Raw genomic sequence first — 6,767 nt, 5'->3', positions numbered from 1 at the left:
AGAATAAATCCATAGAATGAGGTAGGGCATTATTATCGAAAAAAAAAAGAAAAAGAAAATGTAGGCCATTATTTTCAGGCCAAAAAGAAAGGTAGCATTATTTTGAAGCAGGAAAAATGTTTTGCATGCTAAAAAAACAAGTCAGACTCTCGACACATGAGTGATAACTAGTCGTTAATTCACATGACATGATTCTTAACGTGTAGGAATCCTTATTGGACTTAACTAGTATTGATAACAGTGAGTCAGCATATTTGAAATTATAAGTCAGTTAGGGTTTTTTAAATACGTGGAAAAACCATATCCTATAATTGAGGAGCTTCATCCATAGTGCTTGCGGTTTGAAGCACGTATCAGGTCCACTACATGCACGTTGGAATTAGAGGCAACAGTGGAATAACCATCTTCCACTATAGATGGAAGTTGGGGAACACTAACTCTATAAAAAGGATTCCTGCTCACAGAGAAGTTGTTCTTCGTTTTGGGACTATCACCATAAGAATATTCAGGTCTTAGTGAGTAGAAGAGTCTCTTTGAAACACAACCATGTCTTCTGCAGGTTAGCTTCATCTGTGTAATTAAAAACTATGATGTGTTCTAGGGTTCAATGTTAGAAAATATTTTATTTATTCCAACATTTGGTATCAGAGCAGACTAACAAGCCCTGGAACCAATATGTTTGTGTTAATTTCTCTCTATGATGAGTTCTGCAATTTTAAATTCATATCATCATGCACCTTTTGCATTATTTAAGTTGTTTAAATTATATATTTCATTCTCTGGTGATAAGATTCATGCAACGTCCACATTTTTCTCAAAAGAAAGTATGTATGAGCAGGCAAGATATTTAAATCATGCATGGTGTCTTTGTTCAGCATAAACTCTTGTCCAAAGGCTTGAGATATACGCATGAAAAGATTATCCTTCAATGGCAGTCTGTACCTCTTGCTCATAAGTGTGGTATAAACATGCATTGGTTAGTTACTAACAATAATTAGATGTCTTCTGCAGTGAACACTTCAGCCATGAATTTCTCTTCGATTGAGCCTTTAAGTGGAGGAAATTTCAAGAAATGGAAGCAAGACATCGAGATTGTCCTGGGCCTGATGGACCTTGATTTGGCACTGAGGGAGGAAGAGCCAGAACCACTCACTGATGTTTCAACTACTGAACAAAGGCTAAAACATGAGAAATGGGATAAAGCTAATAGGATGTCATTGATGGTCATGAAAATGACCATGAGTGAGACTGTGCGTGGAGGAATTGTTGCTGGTGACAAGGCCAAAGACTTCTTGGAGGCAATTGGGGCAAAATACAGGGAATCGGAAAAGGCTGAAATGGGGAATTTGATGACCACTCTCACCACTCTAAAGTTTGAAGAAAATAAGAGTGTGAGAGAGCACATTCTTAAACTGGTGGAAACTGCTTCAAAGCTCAAAGACTTGGAGGTGCCTGTGGATGATGCTTTTGTCGTTCATATGGCACTTAATTCACTGCCATCAAGTTTTGAGCAATTGAAGGTCTCCTATAACACTCAAAAGGAGAAATGGACGTTGGATGATCTCATCTCGATCTGTGCTCAAGAGGAAGCAAGAATTAAGAAGAACCAGATGATCAACCATGTCAACTTCATGCAAGCAGATAGGGGTAAGAAACCTATGTATCAACATGGTAAGATCCCTAAGCCATTCAATTCTTATGATATTGCCATGAATGCCTCCTCCTCTAAGGGACCTGAGATGTCTAAGAAAAATATGGACAATGTCAAATGTTATTTTTGCAAAAGATTTGGGCACATGAAGAAAGATTGTGAAAAACGCAAGAATTGGAAAATTAAGAAAGGTATTTCTTTTGTTGAAATTTTTGTTTGTTTTGAAACTAATCTTGTTGAAGTCCCTCCAAATTCTTGGTGGTTTGACACTGGGTGTTCGGTGCATATCACCAATTCTCTGCAGGGGTTCACAAGAGGAACTACAACAACAAAAAATGAAGTTTTTCAAGTTTATGTTGGCAATGGAAATAAAGTGGCAGTGGAGGCTATAGGGAATCTAAAGTTGAAGCTATCAAGTGGTCATGTTTTAGAGTTGTTTGATGTTTTATATGTACCTTCGTTAAGAAGGAATTTAATTTCTGCATCTAAGCTTGTAAAATCTGGTTATGCTTTCGTTGGTGACAATGAAAGCATCAGAATTTCTATGAAAAATAATCCAAACGTTGTTGTTGGAATTTGCTTCTTAGTAAATGATCTTTGGCAGTTGTTGTGTTCCATTTTTTCCAATTCAAATTGCTTGAATGTTGAGACCTTTTTGCCTTATAAAAGATTACAATCAAATGAATCATCTGCCATGTTGTGGCATAAACGATTAGGCCATATTTCAAAAGTCAGAATGGAAAGATTAATAAAGGACAACATATTGCTGGCTTTGGACTTTAGTGATTTAAAGGATTGTATTGATTGCTGCAAAGGTAAACTAACTAAAGTCAAGAAAAAGAGTTCAATAAGGAGTCAAAAGCTTTTGGAAGTAATCCATACAGACGTGTGCGGACCTTTCCCAATTAAAACTCTTTGCGGAAATATATATTTTGTGACTTTTATTGATGATTACTCAAGGTTCACATATCTTTATTTGATCAAAGATAAGACTTCAGTGTTTGAATGTTTTAAAAAATTTAAAACTGAAGTTGAGAATCAATTGGATTTGTCCATAAAATTTTTAAGGTCAGATAGAGGAGGGGAATATTATGGCAGGTACACTAAGATTGGTCAGGCAAAGGGTCCTCTGGCAGTCTATTTAGAGCAGTGTGGAATTCAAGCGCAGTATACATCTCCAGGCACACCACAACAAAACGGTGTGGCTGAGAGAAGGAATAGGACTCTGATAAAGATGGTAAGGAGCATGATGAGTCGTGCAAAACTTCCACAATACTTGTGGGGAGAGGCTTTACAAATGGCAAACTATATTCTGAATAGAGTCCCAACAAAGGCTGTGTGTAAGACTCCTTATGAGGTATGGATAGGTCGTAAACCAAGTCTTAATCATCTGCATATCTGGGGGTGTTGTGCAGAAGCAAGAGTTTACAACCCAAGAGAAAAGAAATTAGACTCGAGGACAATTTCTTGTCACTTCGTGGGATTCCCTGAAAAGACCAAAGGGTATAGATTTTATTCTACTGATTTTCCTATGAGAATATTTGAGACTGGAGTTGCTAAGTTTATTGAAGAAGGGGAATGCTCACTGGAACCAGACATGGAGGCATCGAGATTCAACCTTGAAGAAACTGGCAATGTATTGCTTGATAATTAAAGAAACCAAAAGAAATAGAAGAATGATTTTACTGAATAATGCTCTTCTCATTTACTGACTTCACTTCTTAATTACATTTACATTGGAGGTATATATATATAGGCAAGGCCATGTACTAAACTTTCTCTAATCATCCTGTAACAAATTATAACAACCTAACCAAACTATACAGCTGTAACAAGAATAATGGGTTGCCTAAACTATATGAACTGTCATGACTTGGCATCTTTATCTTTACACCCCCTCAAGCTGAGCTTGGAAAGACTTGGAGTGCCAAGAGAAAGCTTGGATTGAAGAAAGAGAAACCGATTCTTGGACAAAGATTTAGTATGAATATCTGCTATCTGATCCTGACTGCAAACATACTGAACATTAACCAGATTGGCAAGAACAAGCTCCCGTATATAGTGGTAATCAATTTCCACATGTTTGGTACGCGCATGGAAAACAGGGTTGGAAGCAAGAGAGATGGCAGAAATGTTATCACACCAAATGGTAGGTTTAGCAGAGAAGGAGAAACCAAAGTCTCGGAAAACTTTACATATCCAGGTAACCTCTGCAGCAGTATGAGCCAAGGATCGATACTCAGCCTCAGTAGAAGAACGAGCTACTGTAGGCTGCTTTTTAGCACTCCAGCTGACTAACTTGGAGCCAAGAAACACACAAAATCCACTCGTGGATCGCCGATCAAAAGGGCAGCCAGCCCAGTCTACATCAGAGTAGGCGGATAAGGTGAGAGGGCCTTTATGAAACCATATACCATGGGACGATGTGCCTTTGAGAAATCGGAGGATTCTTTTGGCTGCTTGCAGATGTAACTCAGTAGGAGTATGCATGAATTGGCATACCTGATTAACTGCAAAGGAAATATCAGGCCGAGTCCAAGTTAAATACTGGAGACCTCCCACAATAGATCGATATTCAGTTGGATTTTCCAAAGGTGTACCACTGTGATCCAGTTTGGCAGGGCCAAGAGGAGTAGAACAAGGCTTAGCACCCTCCATTTTGGTCCTTTGTAACAAGTCCATCAGATATTTACCTTGATGAAGAAATAAGTTGTCGGTGGTTCGATGAACTTCAAGGCCCAAGAAATAATGTAAGGGACCCAAGTCCTTCACAGGAAACAAAGAACTCAGTTGCTGGATGAAAAGATTGCAAACGGAGGAATCAGGACCACTAACCAAGATGTCATCGACATAGACAAGGACAATGACAGTAACCGGAACCTTGAGAACAAAGAGATAAGCATCAGATGATGATTGAGTGAAACCAAGAGACTTGAGAGCTTGAAACAACTTGTCAAACCATGCTCTTGGAGCCTGTTTGAGGCCATATAAGGACTTCTTGAGTTGACACACATGATTGGGAAAGGATGGATCACTGAAACCAGGTGGCTGATGCATGAATACTTCTTCTTTTAAATCACCATGAAGGAAAGCGTTGCTAATATCAAGTTGATGCAGAAACCAGTTGAAGTGGACAGCAACAGTTAACAAAAGTCGGATAGTAACAGGTTTTGCCACAGGACTAAAGGTTTCTTGATAATCCAAACCTTCTTTTTGATGAAAACCCTTGGCAACAAGCCGGGCTTTATACCTGTCAATAGTTCCATCAGGCTTCTTCTTGATCCTAAACACCCATTTACAACCGACAACATTCTGGGAGGAAGAAGAAGGAACCAAAATCCAGGTGCCAGTGGATTGGAGGGCATTGAATTCAGCCTGCATAGCTGCCCGCCACTCAGCAAATTTAGAGGCCTGAGTGTAGGTTGTTGGAACATAATCAATGGAGGAGGATAAAGGGTGTTTGGTAGCGGTGTAGGCTTTAGGCTTAAAAATGCCATTTTTGGAACGAGTAACCATATGATGAATGTTTTGAACAGGTAAAGATGGAGAGGAGGGAGAAGGTAAAGGGCTGAAAGGAGGGGAAGAAACAGGGTCACTAGAGGGAGCAGTAATGGGAGGAGGACTGATGGAATGAGAACTGGGTAAAGTAGAGGGTGAGGTGGACAGGGGAAAATGTAGGTTAAAAGCATGAGAAACATGAGGGATAGAAGGAGAAGGGGAAGCAGGCTTGGCAGTAAAAGGAAAAGACTTCTCATCAAAGGTGACATGCCGAGAGATGTAAACCCTGTCAATAGCCATGTCCAAACACCGATAACCCTTATGTTGTAAACTGTACCCAAGAAAAACACACTGCTTGCTTTTGCCATCCAGTTTAGAAGTGACATAAGGTTTTAACCAGGGGTAACAACTGCACCCAAAAACCTTTAACCGAGTATAATCGGGAAAGGAATGAAAGAGTAACTCCCAAGGAGATGTCACAAGACCAGAAATGGGTTACCGATTAATCAAGTATATAGCAGTGGAGAGAGCTTCAACCCAATAAACTTGAGGAACATGAGATGCAACTAACAATGTTCTGGCGGTCTCGACAAGATGCCGATGCTTACGTTCTACACAACCATTTTGTTCAGGCGTATGTGGACAACTGAACTGATGAGAAATACCATGCAAATTAAGATAAGACTGAAAAGAAGCACTAGTGAATTCACCCTCTGAATCAGAACGTATAGCCTTTATTTGATTTCCAACAGATTTTTCCACATAGGTTTTGAAAGTTACAAAGGTAGAATACACCTCAGATTTTCTTCTCAAAGGAAAGAGCCAACTATATTTAGTGTAGTCATCGACTAACAACAGATAATACTGAAAACCACTCACAGAAGTAACAGGGGCAGGTCCCCATACATCACAATGAACCAAAGCTAAACTATGGGAAGTAGATGAACCAGCGGGGTGAAATGGCAGTTTATGGTTTTTAGCCACAGCACAATCCGAGCAGAAGAAATCAACGGAGGATTTACCCTGCAAGGCAAGTTTATTACTAGAAAGTACTTTGCGAAAAATAGCAGATGAGGGATGACCCAATCGACTATGCCAAATCTTCACTGGAGCTTGAACACTGACAAATGCTGATGGAGAACGGGAAGAAACAATATCGGTGGAAGGAGAGCTTTGCAAAGGATAGGAGCCATCTCTAACCGGTCCCCGCAAAAACATCTTCCCCGTAGAACGATCCTTGACAAAGGATCCATCAGAATCAAGGGTCAACGAACAGGAATTGTCTTTAACAAATTGAAAAGCAGACAATAAATTGTGCTTCATGTGAGGAACATGAAGGACATTGTTCAATTTAAAAGAAGTATGAGGAGTATGTAAGAAAGAGGAACCAATATGATTGATGGACAGACCTTTACCATCACCAATATAGACTTTATCGTCACCAGTATAAGGAGAGGGAGAAGAGATGTTGGCGATGTCATTGGTAATGTGAGAAGTTGCACCAGAGTCAATGAGCCAAGAAGGATGAGAGGACTTGGATGTATAATGCGCACACATTGCAGCAAGCTTGGCTGGAGGGATTTTTCCAGAAATATCAGGATTCATTCGATCAAAACAG

Source organism: Malus sylvestris, chromosome 4 (assembly GCF_916048215.2).
Source record: "Malus sylvestris chromosome 4, drMalSylv7.2, whole genome shotgun sequence".
Lineage (NCBI taxonomy): Eukaryota > Viridiplantae > Streptophyta > Magnoliopsida > Rosales > Rosaceae > Malus > Malus sylvestris.
This window is presented reverse-complemented; position numbering follows the sequence as displayed.